At 47.7% G+C, this 27,192-nt stretch overlaps 1 protein-coding gene across 1 annotated transcript in view; it reads left to right on the top strand.

Moving 5' to 3' along the window:
• Positions 1 to 27,192, top strand: part of CDC73 (cell division cycle 73) — a 2,122,897-nt gene that overhangs the window by 1,841,931 nt on the left and 253,774 nt on the right. The window lies entirely within an intron of this gene.

Raw genomic sequence — 27,192 nt, 5'->3', positions numbered from 1 at the left:
TCTTTCAAGTTCAAACTCCCAGATTCAGTAGGAACTTTCCCTCTAAGCACTGGTCCTTCTCTGCACCTAGCAGACAGGGCCAAGGTAAGCCCCGCAGGGACAGACCAGCCAGGCCCCTATCCCAGGGCCAGCAGAGAAACAAACAATGGCCCACTTCAGTCTCTAAGGCAGGGAGTTCTAAGCCAACCTTCTATGGCAAACACTCACAATGACTCCCCCCCCTCTGCCCTCTATTCTTTCATCAAAAACTAGGAGGAAGGCTTTCCCTCTTCTAAGACAGTTGGCTTTCTGTAACAAAGGACCAATGGGTCTTAATGATCATGTCTCAGGGATACAGATTCTCTCGGTGAACTCCCAATTCCAAGAGGGTACCCAGACTTGCCTCTAAATCAAGTGGGCAGAGGAGTTGAAACGGGTCCAAACTCTCATATCCCAGGGGGGCAGTAGAACCTGTCCCCTCAGATCAAACAAGCAAAAACTTTTATTCCAGACTATTCCTAGTGCCCAGAAGAGGGCACTTAGCGCCTCATCCTGGATCTATCCATTCTGAACACCTCCCTGGTGGTCCCCAGATTCAAAATGCTAACATATGCTAACAAAAAATGCCTGGCTAGTGACCCTAGGCCTAAAAGATGCCTACCTACACATCCCTATCAGGGAATCGTGCAGAAAATTGCTGCACTTCAGAGTAGGCTCACAACACTTTCAGTTCTCTGCGCTGCCCTTTGGCTTATCTACTGCTGCCAGAGTAGTCACCAAATGCTTGGCCCCGGCCATAGCATTCTGCAGACAGAGAAGTATACAGATTTACCCTTACCTGAACGACTGCCTCATTCAGGCAGAGTTCAAAGAAAAGCTGCTAAAGGACCTTCTCTTTGTCAAATCACTCCTAACTTCCCTAGGGTTCACCATCAACGAGAAGAAATCAAAACAAAACCCCACCAGGAAGATCATTTTCTTGGGAGCTGTGCTAGACACAGCATCCCAAATGGCCTTCCTTTCCCCAGAAAAACAGAGCTTCCTGCTTCTCTACTTTACCCAGCTAGCTTCCAGAAGTCACCTCACTGTGAGAAAATTCCTGCAAGCCCTGGGGATACATGGCATCTTGCATCCTTCACATTCCTTGGTCAGGCTTCACATAAGAAAAATTCAGTGGTATTTAAAGAACCTTTGGTGCCAGCACTCTGTCTCTAGAGACCTCTCTCCCTCTCATCCCATGCATAAGAGCCGAGTTTCTCTACTGGGCAGAGGCCTGTGCCAGGAACAAGGATCTTCCCTTCATCCTCCGACCTTGCGGCCAGACCATCACCAACGACGTCTCAGACATTACTTGGGGCTCTCACCTAGCAGGCAGATGCACCCAAGGTCTTTGGGATGCCCAGCGACTTCACTTGCACATCAGTCAGAAATGATGGCAGTACAAAAGGCTCTGACATCCTTCAAACCCCATCTCAGGCCAGAGGATGTTCTTAGAGTTTCACTGTTGCAGTCATCACATTTGGGTTATCCCTGCCAGGGTAGCCCTCGTCCAGCCCGAATACCAGAGACTTAGTATTTCTGTATCAGTTGCTGTCACTTGAGGACTGAGGTTAGGTTGTCAGTGGTATAAAGGAAGGTAGCCGACACCATTACCATCAGTCTTTCTTGCCATGGAGCCTGAAGCAGAAGCAGTTTGCATGAGTGCTGGTCAGCCGCTACCTGAGTTTTCGTTTGCGAATTGAAGTCTTCTAAAGCTAAGTACCCCATTAGGGATCCTTTTTTCTTGCACTAATCGATGTCAGTAATAGTTAATTGTCTCACCTGTGGAAAGCAAATACCACACCGAGACTTCCACTCTTACTTCGTCACTTCTCTAGGCCCAGACCACGACTTCCCCCATTGTCGCTTCTGTACTTTAACGCCAGAACTATCAGTCGTTGGGCCCTTATTGTAGCCAGATATTTTCATTTACAGTCCTCTAATTCCGATAATGCTTCAGTAAGCCATCCGATAGCAGATCTTCTGAAAAACCGTAAAGATGAAGACAGAGACAAACTTCATAGGTCCAAATCTTCTGACAACGCTTCCGTTAAGCTAGTAGTCAGTCCTCCAGTACTCAGCGAGGCTCTTTCGCAGCCCCTGATGCACGCTTCAGTTGATTCGCAGGCCCCCAGCGAGACCCTTTTGGAGTCCAGTATACTGCAGAACTCTTCTTTGTGTAAGGATCCTGTGGTCATCTCTACCTTGGATGGGTCCGGAGCAGCTGAGCAGGCACTGGCTTCCGAGGAAGTCCTTCGCACCACTGTATCTCGACAGATACAGACACCTTCTTTCGCAACTACCGTTCTTTCAAAAACAACCAAGTTCCTTAGGCCCAGTGTTCGAAACACATCCAAGAAATTGACTACCCACTCTCGGGACTGCTATCTTGCCTCAGTCTCATATGCTTAAAATAGCAGAAGACTTTATCATGCTGATTAGGGGAAGCCAAGCCACCCCCTCAAAAAAGAAAAGAGATCTGTCTCCAGTAGTTTTGTCTGAACAAGAGTCAGATGAATCTGATGCATCTGACTATGAAGACATGCAGCCCCTCTTCATGTATGAGGATTCTGATGCAGAGGAATCCATTCCTTCAGCCTCTCCCCCAGAGGATTTTACCTTTGGGGAAACCCTGCATACCTTAAAGGTGCTTTTCCAGTGGGGAGAATCAGGACTATTCTCAGTCTAAAAAGAGACTCAGGGAATTCCTAGATCTTCTGCAGCACAGACCCTTAGCCATCCCCCCAGTCCTGGATGTGGTGGATGATGTTTTCTTTGAATCCAGCTTGACTCCAGACCCCCCCTCCCAGAAGAAAACAAGACGTACTACAGAGTCCCTGACTCTCACAAATATCTTTCTAAAAATCCAACAGCTAACCCTGAGGTCATTTCTCAAGGGCCAAAAGGGATTAAAGCAACCTCTGCTAAGAATCCCACTACTTTGATGACTGCCTTATTCAGGCGGACATCCATGAAAAGTTGCTCAAACACCTGGCCACCTGGCCTTTGTAAGGAGCCTACCAACCTTCCAAGGGTACACAGTCAACGAAAAGAAATCCAAACAGGTGCCCACCCAAAGGATAATCTTCCTGGGAGCAAGCCTGGGCACAGCATCCCAGATGGGACACCTTACACCAGAGAAACAAATTTTCCTGTCAGCTTATTTCTCTCAACTGGCCACCAGGCCCCAGCTTTCTGCTAGGGAAATTCTGCAAGCTCTGGGGTTCATGGCATCTTGCTTACTCCTCATTCCATATGCCAGACTGCATATGAGGAAACCTCAGTGGTACCTAAAGAGCCTTTGGTGTCAACACTCTCAAGACTTGAAAACTCTTCTACCTATTATCCTGTGCCTGCGTAAGGAATTTCTTTGGTGGGCAACAGCCTGCTCCCACAAGGGACTGGCCTTCTCCTCACACCCTGCTGCCTAGACCCTCACCACAGACTCATCAAACTACACTTGTGGTGCACACCTGGATGGCAGGTGCATACAGGGCCAATGGAGCCCACAGCAAATCCCCCTGCACATCAGTCAAAAAGAGATTATGGCTATGCAGCAGGCCTTGATAACTTTCAAACCCTTTCTCTCTCCAGGGGTTCTCCTGATCAAAACAGACAACACCACTGTGATGTGATACATCATCAAGCAGGGAGGGACTCGCTCCTACCTTCTGTGCAGGCTGGTCATGACTCTCTGGCTCACAGCCTCTTCCATGCTACTACACCTTTTAGCACAATACCTACTAGACTCTGTCAACTCCCTGGCAGACCAATTAAGCAGAAAGTTTTTGGACCCACACGAGTGGCAGCTCAACAGAAATACCTTCTTCCTAATAACTCAGAAATGGGGAACCCCGAAGATCGACCTTTTTGCCTCCCACACCAACCATCAGCTCAGCAAATTCTGCACCATGGAGCATCGCTGCATGGCTTGGAAAGTGGATAACCCTGTCCTTCCCTTAGGTCAACCTCTCGGTCTGTGCCTTTCATCCCCTACCTCTCATCCCCAGGGTACTGCTCAAAATAAGGGAGGAAAAACCAAGGGCCATTCTCATAGCTCCAGACTGGCGCCCCTTAATGCGCAGCCTGTCCCCGCTGCCTCCATGGCATCTTCCTCAAATTCTAAACCTCCAAATCGAGGGAAGGAGAATGCATGCACCCCCAATTGTAGACACTCAGTTTGGCAGTTTGGCTTATTCCCTAACCCCAGACCAATCTACCATCCTCAGTAAACAGGTCCTGAATGTTATCAGTGAGGCCAGATGCCCTAGCACCACAAAGTCTTAAGCAGATAAATGGAAAAGGTTCTGCAACTGGATCTAGGCTAAGGGGCCCAATACGGCACAGCCCTCCAGCCCTCTCATCCTGGATTACATAGCTGACCTACTACACAGAGGTCAATTTCTCCTGTGTAGAAATTCATGCCTCTGCTATTTTTGCTCATTTTCCCACTGAGCAGCTTCTTTTCTCACACCATTTGATTAAACAGTTCTTCAGAGGGGCTAGCAACTTGAGACCCCCAGAAGGGCACCAACACCAGGTTGGGACCTTAACTTTGTTTTGGAAAAGCTCACCCTGCCTCCTTTCGAACCAGCTTCTTCTACAGAGCTAAAATTTCTCTCCTGGAAGACAGCCTTCCTTCTGGCCATCACTTCAGCCTGAGCTGCAAGCACTCATGGCTGTGGAACCCTTCATCATCCTCCATGCAGACAGGGTATCCTTTAGAAAAAAAACCTATCCTCCTTGCCCAAGGTGGTGTCCAGTGTGGCTCTCAACCAATCCATTCATCTGCCCATCTTCTTTCCTAATCCCCAAAACAAGGGGGAAAGGATTCTGCACTCTCTAGAGGTGCACAGAGACAGCTCCGATACTATCTGGACAGGATTAAATCCTTCAGAAAGTCTGATCAATTGCTGGTTAGCTTTGCTACAGGGGCAGAAGACGACGCCATCTCCAAGCAAACCATTTCCAAATGGATAGCACACTGCATCCATTTCTGCTACAAAAGCATGTTAAGCCTCCCCCCAAGGGAGCCAGGACACACTCTACCAGAGCAGCCTCCACCTCTGCAGCTTTCGTCAGAGGGAATCCCCACCAGGGACATCCTGGAGGCTGCCACCTGGACATCTGTTCACACTTTTACTAAGCATTACCACCTGCCTCTCTCCTTCAAATCCAGGGCAGGGTTTGCCTCTGCAGTCTTGCAGGGCATTCTAGCCAGCCTCAAGCTTCTTTGACTGGCTCCACCCATTTCCTCAGCTTTGGGAATCTACCCAAATGTGATGACTGCAACAGTGAAACACGAAGAACGTAGTTGTGTACACTTACCATAAATGTAGATGTTAGTGTATTCACTGTTGCAGTCCTGGTTTCCCTCCCATCATCTGACTTTTTTCTCTGTCTCCTTTTGTTACCATTCTTCCTTGCTGTTCTCCTTTCCTTACAAGGGACATATTGGTATTTGTTTTCCACTGGTGGGGTTCTTCCACCAGAACCTGGCCTCCTACTTTGGGGGCTCCTGACAGGTTAGGGGAAGAAAAACTGATGTAATGGCGTTGGCTGCCTTCCTTTATACAATTGAAGACCTGACATCAGTCCTCAAGTGACAGCAACTGACGCAGAATTACTAAGTCTCTGGTATTCTGGACGGCCAAGGGCTACCCTGGCAGAGATGACCCAAATGTGATGACTGCAACAGTGAATACACTCGAACATCTACATTTATGGTAAGTGTACACAACTGTACTTTCTGCTTATAAAAACAGACAACACCACAGTAATGTGGTACATCGACAAACGGGGGGAGACCCAGTCTTACCCCCTGTGCAGGTTAGCCATGAGCCTCGGGCTTACAGCCACCTCCATGGGTCTACACCTAATGGCCCAATACCTACCAGGAATCAACAACATTCTGGCAGACCACCTAAGCAGAAACTTTCTGGACCCCCATGAATGGCAACTCCACAGGGAAATCTTTCTGCAAATCACTCAGGAGTGGGGGACTCTGGAAGTGGATCTCTTTGCCTTGCACCTTAACCACCAGCTGCAAAAGTTCTTTACCTGGGAGTATCGCCTCCTAGTCTGGAAGGTGGATGCCTTGACCTTCCCCTGGAACTCCCTCTTTGTGTACACCTTCCCTCCCCTGCCCCTTATTCCCGAGGTACTGATCAAAATAAGGGAGGAGAGACCAAAGGCCATCCTCATTGCTCCAGATTGTCCCAGATGGCATTGGTACCCCTTACTGCACAGCCTGACCTTACAGCCCCCCAAGCAGCTTCCCCTGATCTCATACCTCTTGACACAGGTGAGGGGAAAGATACTGCACCCAGACATATACAGACTGTCTTTCAGCATGGCTTATACTTTCAAAACCAACAAGAGTCCCAGTTAAGCAAATGGGTGCTAGATAATCCTCACAGAGGCCAGAAGGCCCAGCACCAGAAAATCATACGCAGAGAAATTGAAAAGATTCTGCTGCTGGAACCAGTCCAAAGGGGCCAGTACTTCCCACCCTTCCATCCCTCTTATCTTGGATTACGTAACCAAGTTGCTCAGTAGTGGCCTCTCATTCTCCTTTATTAAAATCCATGCCTCTGCCATTTCTGCCCATTACGATCCAGACCCACTCCTCTTCTCTCATCCTTTGATTAAGCAATTCCTCAGAGGGGCTTCTAATATCAGACCACCCAGAAGGCCTCCCACTCCACCCTGGGACCTGAATTATGTTCTAGAAAAATTAACCTTACCTCCTTTCGAACCTGCTGCTTCTGCAGAATTAAAATACCTCTCCTGGAAGACTGCCTTCCTACTAGCTATCACCTCAGCCAGAAGGGTATCAGAACTTCAGGTTCTCGTGGCTGTTGAGCCCTTCATCATTTTCCATGCAGACAGGGTCTCCCTGAATGCTAACCCCTTCTTTATGCCCAAGGTGGTATCTGCTGTGACGCTCAACCAGGCAATACACATACCCACCTTCTTTCCCAACCCTCGAAACAAGGGGGAAAGAATTCTACACTCGCTAGACATGCACAGACAACTCTGATACTATCTGTGCTGTACTAAACCATTCAGTAAAACAGACCAACTACTTGTCAGCTTTGCCCCTGGGGCAGAGGGAAAGCCCATTTCCAAACAAAGCATTTCCAAATGGATGGTAATTTCTGCTACAGACTACATGGGAACCCCCCCCCCCCAAGTCTATTCGTACCAGTTCCAGTAGGGCAGCATCCACTTCCACAGCCTTCCTCAGAGGAGTCCCCACCAGGGACATCTTGGAAGCTGCCACCTGGACCTCTCCAAACCTTTATAAAGCATTACCACCTACCTCTTTTTTCTAAGTCTAGGGCAGGGTTTGCCTCTGCAGTTCTGCATGCTCTGTTGACCCATGCCTAGGACTCTAACCTGTCCTCCACCCCTCTCCTCAGCTTTGGGAATCCTGCCACAGGTGATGACTGCAACAGTGAAACACAAAGAACATAGTACAGTTGTGCACGCTTATCATAAATGCAGATGTTTGAGTGTATTCACTGTTGCAGTCTTGGTTTCCCTCCCTCCATCCCCCATGGGGGGACAAAAGCTTCCAATGGTGGCTTTTTGCCACCAGGACTACTACTCCTATCTCCTTGTGCTTCTGACAGGTTAGGGCAAGAAAAGCTGATGTAATGATGTCAGCTGCCTTGCTTTGTAGCACTGACGACCTGACATCAGACTACATGCGATGCAAAAATAATTGACTCTGGTATTCAGACATTCTCATTTCTTTAGGGCCCATGCTGTTGATTTAGAAACAATTTCACAGGGACCGAAAGGGGTTTCAGCTACCACCTCCAAAAATCCTTTACCTTCCAACAGGGAAGCTAGGTCATTAGAGAGATGGGGGAAGAAGGTCTACACCTCCACTACTTTATCTATGAGAGCTCTCAATTGTCTCTTTCATATGTTTCAATATCAGGATTACCTGTTAGATGATTTACAGAAAACATTGGCCTCTCCTGAACCTTTAGATAGGAAATCTTTGCAGGAGGCTGTACATAATTCTCAGCAAGTTAGCAATCACTTTCTGCAGTGGGGATATGATGCATTGGAAGCTTCATGTAGGGCAGCTATGACAGGGGCGGTCATTCGTAGACATGCATGGTTAAAAGAACAACCTCTACCAGATCATGTTAAGGCAAAACTTCTTGATGCACCCTTGGAAAAGAACAAGCTTTTTGGTGCTAATGCTAAAGATGTGTTAAAGTCCATTGAGGAAAAAGCCAAGTCAGTTCAGACAATCAAAGATTTCCTCCAGGTTCAGCCTCCCAGATTCAGCAAAAATTGGCCTTCAAAAAACTGGTCCTTTCCTAATCCTGAAAGATTTCAAAGGGGTAAAAACAGTCGTTAGCGAGGAAGAGGGCAATACAGAGGTTCCTACAGGGGACGACAATGGCAACCAGCAAACCAAAGAAGTAACACAGGGGTTTCTCCTGCCCCACAGGGACAATCTCAATGACTTTCCTCTACTTCCGCTGACCAAGGAGCAAACAGAAGCTCCTTTGGACGGAAAATTATCTCTGTTTTCAGACAATTGGCACAGATTGACAAAGGACAAATGGATTTCGGACATTATAGACCAAGGTTACAGGTTCCACTTTCATACCTTACCAAGAAAACAAGGCATGCCAAACCTACCACAAAACCAGAGGGCAGAGGCTATCAAGCAAATTTCTCTGCTTGCTCAGATCAAAGCAATAGAAAAAGTTCCACAACAAGAACAAGGCCAGGGGTTTTACTCAAGACTGTTCCTTGTTCCAAGAAAAGAAACTCAATGGAGACCAATACTGGATTTGTCCACATTAAACACTTTTCTCATAGTACCAAAGTTCAAAATGCTGAGACTACAGCAACTCCTTCCCATGCTGGGCAAGGGGTCTTGGCTGATTACTCTGGACCTCAAGGAGGCATACCTGCATGTCCCTATCAGACAGAGCTGCAGAAGATACCTCAGATTTCTTGCAGGGCCAGAGCATTATCAATTCTCAGCATTGCCATTTGGCTTATCTACTGCGCCCAGAGTATTCACGAAATGCCCGGCTTCAGTAATTGCTCATTGCAGGCTCCAGGGGATCCAAATTTACCTGTACCTGGACGACTGCCTCATACAAGCGGACGACAAACTGATTTTGACAGAAAACTTGAATTATGTCATACAATTGCTACAGGCTCAGGGATACACAGTCAACTTCCAAAACTCAAGACTTCAGCCATCCCAGCAAATAACCTTCTTAGGAGCCAAACTAGACACAGCCTCTCAAATGGCTTACCTGACAGAAGACAAGCAAAAGAAGTTAACTCATTATTTCAAAGGTTTGGCAAAGCTCACCCAGATGACTGCAAGGAGATTCCTACAGGCCCTGGGTTATATGGCATCCTGCATTCTCCTGGTTCCATTAGCAAGACTACACATGAGAAAGCTTCAATGGTACCCAAAAAGCTTATGGTCTCAGCACAGCAACAACGTAGAAACAACCATACTGCTCATTCCATGCCTACAGAAGGAATTTCTATGGTGGGCCTCGGTAAGCCAGGCAAACACAGGTATGCCATTCAAAAAACCTCAGATAACACAGACCATCACCACAGACGCCTCAGACTTTGGATGGGGGGCGCACATGGAGGGCAGATGTATTCAAGGACAATGGTCTCCAAAGGAAACACATCTGCATATCAACCAAAAAGAAATGCTGGCAGTAATGCATGCCATCGAGGCCTTTCGACAACAACTTCAGCAAGGCCACCTGCTATACGGACAGACAACACCACTGTGTTGTGGTACATAAACAAGCAGGGGGCACCCATTCTTACCCCCTTTGCAGACTGACAATGAATCTTTGGGAAAAATCACTGAGCCTAAACATACAGTTGCAATCCTAGTTTGTTCCAGGCAAAGACAATGTGCTGGCGGACAGCCTAAGCAGGAATTTCCTAGACCCCCACGAGTGGAGGTTACATCCAGAAATCTTCATACGACTCACCTCGACATGGGGCAGGCCAGAAGTAGACCTTTTTGCCTCCCACCTCAATCATCATCTACAAAAGTTCTGTTCAAGGACATATCATCCACAAGCATGGAAAATAGATGCTCTCTCATTCAACTGGAACTTCCTAAAAATCTATGCATTCCCACCTCTGCCACTGATGACCACAGTATTACTAAAGATCAAAGCAGAGAAGCCCAAGGGGATCCTAATAGCTCCAGACTGGCCAAGACAGCACTGGTACCCACTACTACGGAGCATATGTCACAACAAAAGTGGGCCCTTCCCCAATGGCCCCAACTTTTGACTCAACACAACTTCAAGACAGTACATCCCAACATTCAGACGCTGCAGCTAACAGCTTGGGAGATCCCATGAATAACCTCAATCTATCTCTCTCCAAGGAAGTCCAGAGGATACTAACAGAAGCCCCAAGACCATCCACCAGAAAGGTTTACTCAGCAAAATGGAAGAGATTCAGCATTTGGAATACCAGCAAGGGTCATGATGCATCATTATTGAACATCCCTCTCATTCTGGAATATTTGGCAGATATGCTACAGAATGGACTCTCATATTCTTCCATAAAAATACATGCTTCAGCTATTTCAGCTAGATATAACACTGATCCACCTGTGTTTTCACATCCTTTAAGGCAATTCCTTAGGGGAATCAAGAATATAAAGCCACCAAGAAAGGCTCCAGTACCAGCTTGGGACCTCAAGTTTGTCCTAGAAAAACTGACTCTACCTCCCTTTGAGCCAGCAGCTTCTGTGGACTTACAATTCCTCTCATGGAAGACAGCTTTCCTGTTGGCAATTACCTCAGCAAGAAGGGTTTCGGAATTACAGGCCCTAATGGCAATACCACCATTCATAATCTTTCACAGAGACAGGGTCTCCTTACGAACCAACCCTACCTTTATGCCAAAAGTGGTATCTAGGGTTTCTTTAAATCAAGCTATTCACCTGCCTACTTTCTTTCCCAATCCTGAGAACAAAGGGGAAAGACTGTTGCATACCTTGGACATTCACAGACAACTTCGCTACTACCTGGACAGAACCAAGACCAGTAGGAAGTCTGATCAGCTTTTTGTAGCTTACGCCCCTGGAGTACAAGGAAAAGCAATTTCCAAACAGACTATTTCAAAATGGATTGGACATTGCATCAGATTCTGTTATTCTGTTATTCCTTCCATGGAAAGAGTGTACCAGCCAATGTCAGACCACACTCCACCAGAGCTACAGCCACCTCAACAGCATTCTTAAGAGGGGTGCCTACAAAAGACATTCTAGAAGCTGCTACATGGAGCTCCGTGCATACATTCTCCAAACACTACAACCTCCCTTTATATTCCAGATCCAGAGCAGGCTTTGCTTCGGCAGTCCTGCAGGGATTGATAGCTACACCATCCTTTTCTTAGAGCATTCCACCTCCCCCAGCTAAACTATGGTTTTCAACCCATATGTTATGACTGCAGTTGCATTCTTGAAGGACATAGTACAGTTTTGTACCTACCATAAATGTAGATGTCCGATAGATATGCAACTGCAGTCGGGTTTTCCCTCCCTCCTTCCCTCTATGCCTTGGGTCCACTCTCCCTGTTATCCTTAGCTGGGGATATCTGTTATGGTGTATCTGTTTATTGCTTATTTATTTGTCTGGAAACCTGTTTTTGTCTTCCAATTTGATTACTGCCTTCCTTGGAGGGCACCTGGCATCTGGGGCAAGAAACACTGAAGAAAATGGCGTCGGCTGATGCTTATGTACTCCAGCCGCTCTGACATCGGAGAGAAATGCGACATCAGCCGACGTCGGACCCAGACTTTGAAATCCGGCCGACCGAGGGCTGCCTGAGGCAGGAAAACCCATATGTTATGACTGCAGTTGCATATCTATCGGACATCTGCATTTATGGTAGGTACAAAACTGTACTTTTGCATGAGTGCCGGTTGGTCACTACCTGCATTTTCGTTTTCCAAATCGAAGCGGAAGTCTTCTAAAGTGAAGTACCCCGTTGGGGATCCTTTTTCCTTGTTTTAACCGATGTCAAAAAAAGTTAACAATCGTCTCGCCTGTGGAAAGCAAATACCACACCGAGACTTTCATTCTTACTGCGTCACTTGCTTAGGGCCTAACCACGATGTCCCTCGCTGTCGTTTTTGTTCAACGCCAGAAGGTATATGTCATCTGGCCCTTATTGTAGCTAGATATTTTCACTCTCAGTCCTCTAATTCCGATATGGTTTCGGTAAGCCATCCGACAGCAGATCTTCTGAAAAAAGTAAGCATAAAGACAGAGAGAGAGACCGCACAGGTTCAAACCTACTGACAATGTTTCCGTTAAGCTAGTTGTCAGTTCTCCAGTCCTCAGTGAGGCGCTTTCACAGCCCCTGATACCTGTTTCTGTGGATTCGCAGGCCGCTATCGAGACCCTTTCAGAGTCTGGTATGCCGCAAAACTCTTAATCGACTAAGGATCCTGCGGATGTCTCTACCTTGGATGGGTCCGGAGCCACTGAGCAGGCACCAGCTTCCGAGGAAGTATTTTGCACTACCGTTTCTCGACACAGATAGACTTCTTTCACGTCTACCGTGCTTTGGAAAACTACCGAGTTTCTAAGGCCCAGGGTATGAACCACACCCAAGAAACTGATGACCCAGTGTCAGGCACCTGCTTCCTTGCCTCAGTCTCAAATGCTTAAAATGGTGGAAGACCTTATAATGCTGATCAGGGGGAAAGCAAGCTACCCCTTCCAAAAAGAAAGAGATTTGTCCCCAGTAGCTTTATCTGAACAGGAGTCCGATGATTCTGATGCATCTGAATATGATGACATCCATCCCCTCTCTGCTTATGAGGATTCTGATGCAGAGGAATCCATTCCTTCAGCCTCTCCACCCGAGGACATTTCCTTTGGGGAAACTCAACATACTTTAAGGGAGCATTTCCAGTGGAAGTGTCAGGACTACCCTCGGTTTAAAAAGAGACTCGGAATTCTTAGATCTTCCACAGCACAGACCCTTGACCATTCCTCCTGTCCTGGATGTTGTGGATCATGTTTTCATGGAATCCAGTCTGACCCCTGACACCCTCCCTCCTGCTCCCAGGAAACCTGACAGGTATTATAGAGTCCCTGACTGGCACAAATTTCTTTTTAAAAATCCTTCTGCTGACCCTGAGGTTATTTCTCAAGGGCCTAAAGGAATTAAAGCAACTTCTGCTAAGAATCCCACCCCCTCAGATAGGGATTCCTGAGCATTAGACAGATGGGGTAAAAAAGTATACACCTCTGCTACTCTTGCTATTAGAGCACTAAATTGTCAGTTCCATATGCTAAATTTTCAGCACCATAACATGCAACTCCTCAAACAGAAAATATCTTTTCCTGCTTGTGCAGAAAGTAAAGCGTTACAAGAGTTAATGCATTCTGCAAGTTAATTAACTAAGCACACCTTGCACTGTGGTTTTGACACCCTAGAAGCATCGGGCAGGGCAGCAGTCATTGGTTCTGTCATTAGAAGGCATGCTTGGCTTAAGGAACAGCCCTTGCCATTCCATGTCAAATCCAAATTATTGGATGCACCCTGGCACAAAGACAACTTATTTGGCACCAAGGCAGAGGAGGTCTTAAAAAAGTTGGAAGGAAAAGCTAAATCTATGCAGACAGTTAAGGATTTCCTGCAGGTCCAGCCACCCAAGTGCAGTAGGCATTGCCCCTCCAAGCACTGGTCCTTTCTTGCCCCCTCCAGGTCAGTTCAGCCCAGACCGTGGGGAAGCAGACCCCCCACAGGGAATGCAGAGATCAAAGCAATGAAGTTCCTCCACCTCAAAACCAGGGTGTGCTAAGCCACCCCCTCATGGTAAGAACTCACAATGACTCTCTACTTCCACCCTCTCCCTCTGCCCACCTGCACTTGCCTCTAGGAGGAAAAGTCTCCTTCCACGCAAGCACCTGGGCCACCATTACCAGTGACTGTTGGGTCCTCAACATAGTGTCCCAGGGATAAAAATTTTCTTTCCACACTCTACCAACCCCAAAAGGGTTCCCAGGTCTTCCTCCAAACTAGTGGGCAGAGGCCAAAAAGCAAGTCCTTTCCCTGCTCTCTATGAGGGCGATAAGAGCACGTTCCTGCAGTACAAATAGGTCAAGGTTTCTACTCAAGGCTCTTCCTGGTACCCAGAAAAGAGGCCACCTGGCACCCCATCCTCAATCTATCCATTCTAAACACCTTCCTGGTGATACCAAAATTCAAAATGCTTACCTTCCAGCAACTACTACCTATGCTCTCCCAAGAATGCTTGGTTAGCCACCCTAGACCTAAAAGAGGCCTACCTCCACATCCCAATCAGGGAATCATGCAGGAAATATCTGTGTTTCAGGGCAGGATCTTTGCAGTTTCAGTTCTCTGCTCCCAGAGTTTTCGCAAAATGTCTGGCTCCTGCCATTGCTTTTTACAGACAAAGAAATATTCAAATTTGCCGATACTTAGACGACTGCCTATTTCAGGCAGACAGGAAAAACTGCTCAAGCACCTGTCCTTTGTAAAGGCCCTACTGACCTCCCTAGGGTACACTATCGGCGAAAAGTAATCCAAACAAGTACCCACCCAAAAAATTATTCGTGGGAGCAAGCCTGGACACGGCATTCCTTACACCAGAAAAGCAAACTTACCTGACACCGTATTTCTCTCAACTAGCCACCAGACCCCAGTTATCTGCAAGGAAAATTCTGCAAGCTCTGGGGTTCATGGCATCTTGCATTCTACTCATTCCATATGCTAGACTGCATATGAGGAAACTTCAGTGATGCTTAAAAAGCCTTTGATGTCAACACTCTCAAGACCTGGAAACTCTTATACCAATGATACCTTGCCTGGATTATTCTTCCCAAATCCCTCCCCCCTTGGACTACAGTTCAGGGGAGGAGGAGGATTCCTTAAGTCCAGACTCATCTTTGGAAGAGCTCTCCTTTGTAGATACCATTCTGTATGATGGACTGTTTTAAGTGGGATTGTCCTCACGTTTTTGATGCTAAACAACAAAACAAAATAGTAGTAAACAGCTCTTACAAATGGAGTCTCCCAAATCATCTGCTATTCCTCTTGTTCTGATTGTCCTTTTGGATATCTTTTTGGCAGCTTCTTGTTGCCCCAGACTCTCAGCCTCCTATACCCAAGAAGCCAGATGGGTTTTATAAGGTGCCCAAGGAGTACAAGTTTCTTATGCCTTATTGCTGACCCTTTTGTAGTGTCAGTCTTTTATGACAAACAATCCAAGCTGCTTCTGAAAGACTAGCAGGACCATGGAACGGTTTGGCAAGAAAGTTTGAAGTGCTGCCACTTTGTCATTTATGGCTAAATACCTGAGTCATAACCAGGTATATCTGGCTCTGCTTTCTCAGGTTTCTAAGTTGGTTTCTGACGTTATTGACTCTAAAGGGAAGGCAACGACCCTTTTCCTGCAGGACACCACTTCTCAAGTTGCTTGCCATTCAGTCAGATGCACTGTTCCAGGGCTGCTACCTTTGGTTCAGTTATGAGGCATTATTCTTGGCTTTGTCTTTAAGATTTGCCTGATGTCATTGAGGCCAAACTTTTGGATGCTCCTTTGTATAAGTTTTTTTGGATCTGCTGCTGCTATCCATTTCAAGTCCCTTCAGGGCAAGGGCAAACCCTTGCAGGAGCTGAAACATATTTTTGTTTCTTCCATTCCTAAATTTCAGAGTAAGTATTCCTCCAGGTCTGCCTTTGTTTGTAGGCAATTTTGCCCTCCTCCCAAGGGCAAGAAGGGGGTTCTAGGAGTAAGCCTCCTGCTAAGTCTGCTTACATTCCTGCCTCATAGAAGCCTTCATTTTAGGAAAAGTCTGGTTCTGTTTGACTGTTTGCTTCCTCCATCTGTCGGCCAGGTTCCGTGGTCTTTCTGTGTTTTCATCTGTCTTCCAAATTGGCTACAAATCACTACAGAGTCTTGGGTTCTGACCATTGTCCTTTAGGGAGATTTCATGGTTTGGAAGTCTCTTCCTCCCCTTTTAAAGCACTCATCTCAACCCCTTCAGGAACAGCTCTCTCACTTCCCATTGTTTTTTCACTCTTGTTTTGGCTCAGGGCACCATTCAAGCCATGCCTCCCAACCATGTAGGGAAGGAATTTTATTACAGAATGCTTTTGGTCCCACAAAAGGGAGGGTACATGGAGACCAATTCTGGATCTTTTCCTTGCTTGAACACCTTTTTCAAGATTCCTTCCTTTCGAATATTATCCCTTCAGGCATTGATGTTTTTCTTGTTTCACTGTTGCAGTCATCAAATTTGGGTTATCTGCTTGCAGTAGCCCTCAGTCGGCCTGATTAACAAAGTCTTGGGTCCTGCATCAGTTGCTGTCTCATCTTCCATGACGTCCGGTAGGGGTATAAAGCATGCAGCCAGCGCCATTACATCAATTTTTCTTGCCCCAGATGTCAGGTGCCCCCATAATGGGAAGCAATTATATATACAAGGTTACACCTCCAGCAAAAAAGGAAATACACCAAAAAGCTTTAAGTATAGTAAGCAAGAATAAAGGTATAGCCAACAGAAGTCGGGGCTGGAGTGTGGGTAACTAGGACTGCAGCAATGAATACACTTGAACATCTACATTTATGGTAAGTGTACACAACTGTATTATGTTCTTTGTGTTTCACTGTTGCAGTCATCACATTGGGTAGATTCCCAAAGCTAAGGATGGAAGAAGGAAATTAGATAGCAGTAGGACCCAGCTATAAGGCCCTGCAAGACTGCAGTGGCAAAGCCAGCTCTGGATTTAGAGAAAATTGGCAAATGGTAATGCTTGGTGAAGGTATGTACAGAACTCAAGGTAGCAGCTTCTAGGATATCCCTGGTAGGGACACCTCTGAGGAAGGCTGTAGAGGTAGATGCAGCCCTGGTTGAATGTGGTCTAATCCCTTGTGGGGTAGGTTTTCCATGGTGCTTACAGCAGAAATTGATGAAATGGCCTATCCATTTAGAAATGGTTTGCTTTGAAATGGCCTTCCTCTCTGCCCCTGCGGCAAATGCAACCAGCAGTTCAGATTTCCTGAGAGGTGTAGTCCTGTCCAAATAAAATCTAAGTTGTCTGTGCAAATCTAAGGAGTGCAGTATTCACTCCCCTTTGTTCTGTGGATTAGAAAAGAAGGTTGGCAAATGAATGGACTGTTTAAGGGCCACATTGGATACCACCTTGGGCATGAAGGAGATTGGTCCTGAGCGACACCCTGTCCACATGAAAAATGATGAAAGGCTCCACTGCCATGAGGGCATGTAATTCAGACACCCTTCTTGCTGAAGTGATGGATTAAAGGAAGGCTGTTTTTCAACTCTGCATTTGTAGCTGACGCAAAAGGAGGTAGAGTAAGTTTTTCCAATACAAAGTTAAGGTCCCAGGCTGGAGTAGGGGCTCTCCTGGGTGGTCTTAAGTTTTTGGCCCCTCTGAGGAACTGCTTCAGCAGTGGATGAGAGAAGAGGAGTGGTTCTATGCTGCAATGAGCTGAAATGGCTGAGGCATGAATTTTGATGGAGGAGAAGGAAAGGCCCTTGTGCAGCATCTCAGTTAAGTATTGAAGAATCTGAGGTAAATTGGGCATTGATGTGCCCATCCCTTGAGCTTGGTTCCAGGAACAGAATCTTTTCCATTTTTCAGCATGGGATTTTCTAGTACTAGGCCTCCTTGCCTCCAGAATGACATCCGCCACTTGCTTACTGGGGGATGGTAAAGGAGAGATTAGATAATTAGCCAGGCTGCCAGGTTTAGGATATGAAGCTGTGGGTACAGAATCTGGCCCTCCTGCTGGGACAGCAGGCAGGGGTCTGAGGCAGGTGCCATGGTGCCAGTAGTGATGCACTGCGCAATAGGGGGTACCAGTGTTGGAGTGGCCAGTCTGGTGCAATCAATATAGTCCTTGGTTTGTTTTGTTTAATCTTTAGTAATACCTTGGAGAGGAGAGGCAGAGGGGGAAAGGCATAAACAGGTTTTTCCAGGTGAAGGACAGGGCATCCACTTTCCAAGCTTTTGTGTGGAGTCCTTGTGCAGAATTTTTCCAATTGGTAGTTCTGGGGGGAGGCAAACAGGTCTATATCTGGGCTCCCCCATTTGTTTCTCAACATGTTGAATATCTTTGGTTCCAGTTTCCACTCGTGTGGGTCCATGAGATTTCTGCTTAGGTCATCTGCCAGTATGTTTAGTTTTCCTGGCAGGAATTGAGGCTGTAGGTGCACTTGGTAGCTCAAGGCTGTGTTCCACAGAGACATGGCTAGTCTGCAGAGAGGGTATGAGTGGGTTCCCCCCTGCTTGTTTATGTACCACATAACAGTGGTTTTGTCCATCTTTACCATTAATTGCCCTGGAAGGATGTGGTCCTTGAAGGCTGTCCAAGCATTCTGTACAGCTAACATTTCTTTTTGATTGATGTGCAAGTGCATTTGACTTGGGTTCCATTTGCCCTGAATACATTTCCCTGCCAGGTGAGCCCCCCATGCATAGTCTGATGCATCTGTTGTTAGGGTTTGGGCGGCAGGTGGTAGAGTGAATAGCAGTCCCTTGTTTTGGTGACAGGCGTCTGCCTACCAAAGGAACTCTTATCTGTAGACAAGGAATGATAGGAATCACTGCTTCTAGATCCTGAGAATGTTGACACCATAGGCTTTTTAGATACCATTGTAGTTTCCTCATATGCAGTCTTGCATATGGAATTAGTAGAATGCAGGAGGCCATGAAACCCAGGGCTTGCAGTATTTTCCTTGCAGGTAGCTGGGTCTTTGTGGCCAGTAGTTTGAAGTAGGCTTTCAAATGAACTTGTTTTTCTGGCGTGAGCAAAGCCATCTGGGAAGTTGTGTTAAAGCTTGCTCCCAGGAATACAGTTTGTTGGCAGGGTACCAGATGTGATTTCATTTCGTTTATGGTGTACCCCAAAGAAGTTAGCAATTTTTGTACAAACGCCAAATGATTCACTGGTACGTCCTGGCTTTCTGCCTGAATTAGACAATCATCCAGGTATGGATATATTTGGATATTTCTTTGTTTGCAAAATGCAATGACTGGAGCTAAGCACTTTGTGAATACCCTGGGCGCAGTAGATAAGCCAAAGGGCAGTGCAGATAACTGATAGTACATGTAGCCTGCTTTGAAGCATAGGTATCTTCTGCAATATTCCCCGATTGGGATGTGCAGGTAGGCTTCCTTTAAATCCAGTGTTGCCAACCAGGCAAGCTTGCCTAACATAGGAAGCAGCTGGTGATGTTAGTATCTTGAATTTTGTGATCACCAAAAATGTTTAGGATAGAGAGGTCCAGTATAGGACACCAGGAGTGGTCTTTTCCGGGCATCAGGAAAAGTCTTGAGTAGATACCTTGTCCCCTTTCCTCTTCTGGAACAGGTTGAATAGCTCTTATACTTGAGAGAGAGAATTTGCTTTTCAGCCTCTGCACACTGATTTGGGGGAAGGTCTGGCCAACCGTTTGGGGTTGGTAAGGAGTGAAAGTGGAATCTGTATCCTTGGGAAAGTTTATATCTGAAGTAAGTACTTCATTTGTCAGCAACCTTTAGGTATCGGATCCGATCTCTGATCCGAGCTGGCAACTTATTTCACAGCTAATAGATCCGAGCTCCTAGCTCCTCCCCTTACCCATAACCCCCTGCTAACCCTGACTGACCTCAGATCTAGTTTGCTGCGCTTAAACTCAGCAGCTAGGTTAGATAAGTGATTTTGATTACTTTTTTCTTATAAATCCCCTTAAAGTGTGTGTGGTTAGGTTCTTTAGCATTAAAAACCCTATATTTAATTATTTTTGTGGTAATTTGTGTTCTCCTCCCCTCCCTTCGCTGGTTCATAGTGTGTGTGTGTGTTCTTGTCAATTGGGGCCTTACGTGTGAGTGTGTTTTTTGTTTAGTAGTCCAAAAAAAAAAAAAAAAGACTGAGGCCCCAAAGTTGTTTTTTTCCAAGTGCACCGAGTGTGGCCATAAGCTCTCACCGGCGGATGGCCACACTCGGTGTGTCCGGTGCCTTGGGGTTGAACACCTATCTTCTGGTTGCGCGATTTGCGCTGCGTTCAACCCCAGGGCACTGAAGGACCGGTGGTCGAAGCTGATCCTGGCAGGACGTTTGCCCCCAAATTTGGCTTCGGCCTCCGGTACTTCTGTGGCCTCCTCCCAGGCCTTGGAGGCGGCCACTACTTCCTCTCTCCCCCCGGCCAGGACTCAAACTCCCGCTTCTGCGCCAGAGGAGGGAGAGGCCAGGAAGGAAAAGAAGAGGGAGAAGCACCACAAGCGGAGGGCCGAGGCCTCCGCGTCAGCCCCTCCAGCTAAGCGGGCTTCTCCCTCTAGGTCTTCCAGATCTAGGTCTCCTCCTTCTCGGACCCGGTCTCCGTGCTTTTCACCGGGTCCCGAGGAGGGGGAGACCCGATCTCCGTCAAGGTCGAGGCGGCACTCCCGGCCTGCCTTGGTGGCCTCGTCGAGATCAACACGCAGCCTGTCGGAAGCCGATTTGGACAGTGTGATGAGAAGGTTCATCCAGGCCCAAATGCAGATGGGAGTGCTCTTGCCTCCCCCCCCCTCCGGGGGGGAGCTCAACACCCTATTTTGCCCCAATAGCTCCTTCTCCGACCCGCTTCCTGGGTTCGGAGCCGGGGTCAGGTCGGCGCCAACAGTATCTGGTACTTCGGCGCCGACTCTCCCCTCGAGCTTGCCGGATCCATCCTTGTCGGATCTGAGCTCTCGGAGCAGTGCTCTGAGCTTCGGATTCGGGGGGTTTAGTGTGCCTTCGGCTCCATCCAGGTCGGAGCACACTGGCCTCTCGGATCCGTTGGTCTCGGCACCGGCTCCGATCTGCCCTTCGGATCCGGGTGAGGGTCGACTCTCGGATCCTACTGAGAGCGGCTCTCACTCGGCATTCGAGGTGGTGGAGAGGGCACTGTTGAGGGCATCCAGGCCCCCCGCTCTCTGTTACAGCTCCATCCCGCACTCCCTCTCGTTTGGGTCAGGCTTCCATCACTTGGCCTCAGGGACAGCCTGCTTTGACGTCTCAGGTTGTTCCACTGGAACAGGACGTTGCTGGTGAGTCCTCCTTGGACAGCCCCCCTGAGGAGGTACCTCACAAGCGGAAGTGTAAGAGGAGGCACTTGGACTCCCCAGAGTCCTTAACAGAAGATACGGATTTGGATGACGGGGAAGGCTCCCCAAGATCACCCCCCGAGGATGTCTCCTTCGGAGACATCATGGAAATGCTTAGGATCGGGGGGGGGGGGTCTGCCCCCAAGGCTTCCTCTGACGAATCCGTGTTCCTGGAGGTGTTCGAAGCAGGCCCGTCTACCTCTTGGGTGTCCCCTCCAGCCGACCCCCTGGTGGACCTAATTACCACCAGGGCATGGAAGGAGCCGGACACTGTGGAGCCAGTTCCCAAACGCCCTGATAGGATTCTGAGCCCCCCTTCAGAGAAGTCCCACTGGAGCAAGGGTCCCCCCGTAGATGCCATGCTGGTGGCGGCAGCCACCAAGAGGGAATTGGCTCAGGAGAGTCCCTCTGTGCATCCACTGAGCAAGGAGTCCCGCTCGATGGATTGCCTAGGGAAGAAGGACTTTAGTTCAGTAAGGTCCCTGAACTACATGGCACATGTCATTAGGATGCAGCGAGACCTTATCAAAGACTACGCTGCTTCCCCCCCGGAGTCCATGTCGGTGGTAAACAAGCAGTTGTATTCCACTTGCATGGCCACTCTAAGATCAATATTGAATACCTCTATGCGGCTTTTATCCCATGCCACTGAGGGAGCCGCTAGAGCCAGCTCCGACACTGACTTTGCGGAACCCTTCAAGGCGTCATTTGCGAATGCCCCTTTTGATGGTTCTGCCTTCATTCTGGATGGTCACCCTTCAATCCATCCTCCCCCTTCTGTGGGAGAACGACTGGATGTGCTCAGTAGACCTCGAGGATGTGTACTACCACATTCGGATGGACAAGACGATCCAGGAGGTTTCTCCGCTTCCGGCTGGGAGCCAGTCACTACCAGTTCAGGGTCCTTCCCTTTGGTCTCACCACAGCCCCCAGGGTGTTTACCAAAGTATTAGCAGTGATAGCGGCCCACCTGAGACTCCAGGGAATACAGGTTTTTCCATACCTGGACGACTGGCTCCTGACCACCCCAACAAGGCATCTACTCTGCTCAGCCAGGGACTACTTCCTTCGACTTGCCCCCCCGGCTGGGCATCACTATCAACATGGACAAATCCTCTCTTGCGCTGACCCAGGTGATAGAGTTCATAGGAGCCAAAGTAGACACGAGGTACCTTCTAGCATTCCTGACTGCGGAATGACTGCAAAGCCTGAGGCTTCATGTGCGGGCCATCCTCCAATTAGAAGCTCCACCGGCGGAGTTGGTCCTGAGGGCTCTAGGCTCCGTGGTGGCAGCAATCACTCTTCTGCCGTTGGCTCATCTCAACAATGAGGGTCCTGCAGTGGACCCTTCAAGTCCAGTGGTCCTTTCTACACCATCCCCTAAGCCATCCTATTCCCCTCAGCAGGGCTTGCAGGAGGGCTCTCTTGTGGTGGCTCCACTCCCCGGACCTCCATACTGGATGTCCCTTCTCCACGCCTCTCCCTCTCGCCACGATGACCACGGATGCCTCTCGCCTCGGGTGGGGGGGCATTGCTCAGGCAGGACGGTCCAATGCACGTGGAACGACAGAGACCTCTTTGCATGTCAATGTTCTGGAGATGAGGGTGGTGCTCTTGGTGTTGCAGGCATTTCACAACCTTCTTCCTGTAGGAACTATTGCAATACAGACGGACAACATGTCAGTTGTCTGGTACATCAACAAACAGGGGGGAACCAGGTCCTATCCTCTCTGTTGAGAGGCCATGAGAGTGTGGGAATGGGCGATCTCCACCAACCACTTTCTTATTGAAACGCACATTCCGGGACGGTCCAACATACTAGCGGACAGACTCCGCGCACCATCCTTTCACCTTACCAGTGGTCTCTCATTCCCCAGGTAGCGAAGCGGATTTTTGCCGTGTGGGGGCAACCCTGTTGCGATCTCTTCGCCTCTCCCTCAAATACGAAATGCAACAGCTACTTCACTCTAATTCCCCCCTTCAGGGAATCCCCGAGAGGCGCTCTGGTGCATGCTTGGCCTCCCGGTCTGCTTTATGCGTATCCTCCTCTATCCCTGATGCTGAAACTCATACAGAAAGCCAGTTGGTTGGGGAGCAGAATGATCCTCATTGCCCCATTCTGGCCTCGTCAAACGTGGTTCCCTTACCTGTGGTCTCACCTGGTGAATCCTCCTTGGATTCTGGATCCCCTACCGGATCTAATATCTCGCCCACTAGGTCTCCCGACCCCAAATCTGGACATCCTAAAGCTGACAGCTTGGTTGCTCCAGTTCCACTCCTAGTCAGGACTCCTGGTATCTCTTCCCCAGTTAAAGCCATACTAGTAGCAGCACACAAACCTTCCACTAGAAGGGTCTATCGCAGTAAGTGGAAGCGTTTCTCCATCTGGGCGGAGCATCATAATGTAGATCCCTTCACAGCACCATTGCCGACTGTGTTGGAGTTCCTTACAGGTCTTTTTCATCAGGGGGCTAGCTGCTCAACGGTCAAGGTACAACTAGCAGCTATTTCTCATTACCATGTGGGACATGAATCAGGGCCTTTGATCACAGCAAAATTGTGCAAAACCTTTCTCAAGGGTACTTTCTTGCTCAGACCCCCTATCAAAGACATTGTACCTCCTTGGGATTTATCACTAGTCTTACAGGCCTTGACAGCTCCCCCTTTTGAACCTGCCGCTTCGATTGATCTTAAGTACTTATCCTGGAAGACGGCGTTCCTGGTCACTATTACTTCAGCGAAAAGAGTTTCCGAGCTTCAGGCCCTTTGTGCAAAACCCCCGTACTTGGCCTTCCACCAGGATAGAGTGTATACCTCAGGACCAATCCCTCTTTTCTTCCTAAGGTGGCCTCAGAGGCGAATATCAATCAATCTATTAACCTGCCTGTCTTCTTTCCTAAATACCAAAACAAAGGAGAATACAAATTGCATTTGTTAGATGTGCACAGACAACTGCACTTCTACATTCATAGGACGGCTGGTCATAGACAATCTGACCAGTTGTTAATCTCCTTTGCCAAATTTAACTTAGGCAACCATCCCCCCCTCCTTCCCCCTGACCTTCGGATTTTAGTTCTGGATGTCCCTTCCTTAGTTCCTTCGGGACGTATCTAGGCTGTTAGCTGCTTATATACGGTCAGTCAGGGTTAGCAGGGGGTTATGGGTAAGGGGAGGAGCTAGGAGCTCGGATCTATTAGCTGTGAAATAAGTTGCCGGCTCGGATCCGAGATCGGATCCGATACCCAAAGGTTGCAGACAAATGAAGATACCTACTCAGATGGAACGTTATGGTGAGTTACATAACTTCTTATTAAAACCAATTTGTCCTGGGTAATGAGTTCCCAAGTTTTTGCCTGCCAGGCAATCTTTCCCTCTAAGGGAAAAGGCAGTTGTACAGGGCTGGGAAGATATAAAGTTAAGTCACTGAGACAGTTTACTATAGGGGGGAGTCTTACCACTCTATGTTTTTGAAGTGGGAGCCCTCCACTGCTTAGCCCTGTGAGTACCTTGGGAACTGAAGCCTATGTGTTCTGGATTTGGACTGAGAAGGCCTGGAAGAGGCAGGAAAGGACCATTTTTTGGAGAGCCAATGCCTGCTAAATCTGGGAGGCTGCACTTGCAGGAAATCTTTAACAGTTTGCATAGATTTAGCTTTTTCCTCCATATTTTTAAGTACTACTTCTGCTTTGTTGCCAAACAGGTGGTCTTGGTTTAAGGGAACATCCAGCAATTTAGCTTTAATATGATCTGGCAAAGATTGCTCCTTAAGCCAAGCATGTCTTCTAAGTACAGACCCATTGACAGCAGTCCTGCAAGATGCCTCTAGTGAATCAAAACCACATTGCAAAGTATGTTTTCCAACTTATTCAGCAGAATGCATTGTATCCTGTAAATATTTGTTTTCAGCACAGTCAGGAATCAACATCAATTTCTGTTTAAGCAATCCAATAATATGCTGCTGATACTTTAACATATGAAACTGGCAGTTTAAGGCCCTAATGGCTAAGGTTGCAAAAGTGTATACCTTCTTACCCCATCTATCCAGCACCCTGGAATCTCTATCAGAGGGGGTAGAATTTTTGACAGTAGTAGCCTTTATGCCCTTGGGTCCCTGTGAAATAGTCTCAGGATCCGCAGTAGAATTTTTAAAGAGGAACTTGTGAGAGTCAGGAACTCTCTAATATCTATCAGGTTTTCTGGGATCAGGAGGCAAAATGTCACGGGCCAAGCTAGATTCCAAAAAGGCATCATCAACAATGTCCAGTAAAGGGGGGATAGTTAAAGGCCTGTGTTGGGGCAGGAGTAAGAAATCCCTAAGCCTCTTTTTAGAATCTGAGTAATCCTGGCTTTCCCAGCGAAAATACTTCCTAAGAGTATGCAAGGTTTCACCAAAAGAGAAATCCTCTGTAGAGGAAGCAGAGGGAAGAGAGTCCTCTGCATCAGAATCCTCATAGGTAGATAAGGGTAAATCCTGGTCATCAGAGGAAACAGAAATTACAGAATCTTGATCAGAAGAATCCTAAGCAAACTCAGTCCTAGGTCTCTTAGAAGGGGGAAGGGTGGCTTCCCCTGATTAAAGTAATAAGGTCTTCAGCCATTCTTATTTGTTTTTTAGGCATAGAGGCCTGACCGTGCAGTCTGGGTGTCAGTTTTCTAGGCATGGATAGAGTTTTAGACCTTGGAGAAGAAGATGGCATCGGTTTAATATGCAAGTCAGTAGGCCTGAATACACCTTCAGAAGCCGGTGCTTGCACAGTGGCTCTGGACCTATCCAAGGCAGAGACATCCGCAGGTTCCACAGTTGAAGCGTCTCGCAGCATACCTGACTCCAAATGGGTCTCAGTAGAGGCCTGTGAATCTAAAGTAGCGGGTATCAGGGGCTGCGAAAGTGCCCCACTGAGTACTGGCGAACTGGCGACTAGCTTAGGAGAAGCATCGTCGGCAGCTTCGGACCTATGCGGTCTGTCTCTGTCTTTTTCTTTGCATTTTGTTGGAATGTCTGTAGTCAAATGGCTTACTGAAGCCATATCTGGATAATTGAACCGAGTACCAAAATATCTAGAAGCGTAAATAAACAGACGATTTATTCATTGTTTAAATAAGGCACAAAACCAACAGCAAGGTACGGCGTGGTCATAGCCTAAGCAAGGAATGCAGTACAAATGAAAATCTTTGAAGTATTTGCTTTCCACAAGAAATACAATTATTGACTTGCATGAAATTTTTGTCTGTCTGTCTCTTCTTTGCATTTTCAGTTATCTGCTTTGCTTGTTGGCCTGTCTACTGCTCCATGAGTGGTCACCAAATGCCTCACTCCTGTCATTGCTTTTTGCAGGATTTGAAGTATTCAGATTTTTCACTTTGTAGGTGATCTGCATATTCATGCTCCCTCCCCCAGTAGTTTGCATCAGGATGTCCAGTTTACTGCTGGCTATTACGCAGTCTGGGGTTCACCATAAACCTCCAGAAGTCATTTCTGATGCCTTCACAGGATCATATTTTCCTTGGCTGCAGGCCTCAAACAGTTCCTGTGTTGACATCCTCTGCCTGTCCCCAAGGCTTTTTCTCTTTAATAACCTTTTTTCAATCCCTTCTTCCTCTGGGGTCTATCCCAACCAGGGAATTTCTCAAAGTCCTGGGGTTCATGGCTTCCACCATTCTCATGCTTCCTGTCACCAGACTTCATATGAGAAAACTAGACACATCAGACATGGGGTGGGGTGCTTCCTGTGGCCTCCAGAATTTCAGGGTCTCTGGCTTCCTCATCAGAGGTCAGACCACATCAACATAAAGGAGATGAGGGCTGTGCTGCTGGCTTTGCAAGGCTTTCATTCTCTCTTTTATGCCAGGCCCCTCAAAGTTTTCACAGACAATGCCACAGTGATCTGGTATGTCAACAAGCAGGAATGGGTTCAGGGGGGAACAATGTGCTATCTCTTTGCAGACTAGCTCTTCATGTCTGGGATGTAGCTATCTGGTATCAAGTGACTCTTCAGGTAGTTTACATTCCCTCAGAGCACA

This window comes from Protopterus annectens, chromosome 10.part0, assembly GCF_019279795.1.
Source record: "Protopterus annectens isolate FY-2018-M chromosome 10.part0, PAN1.0, whole genome shotgun sequence".
Lineage (NCBI taxonomy): Eukaryota > Metazoa > Chordata > Ceratodontiformes > Protopteridae > Protopterus > Protopterus annectens.
This window is presented reverse-complemented; position numbering and strand designations above follow the sequence as displayed.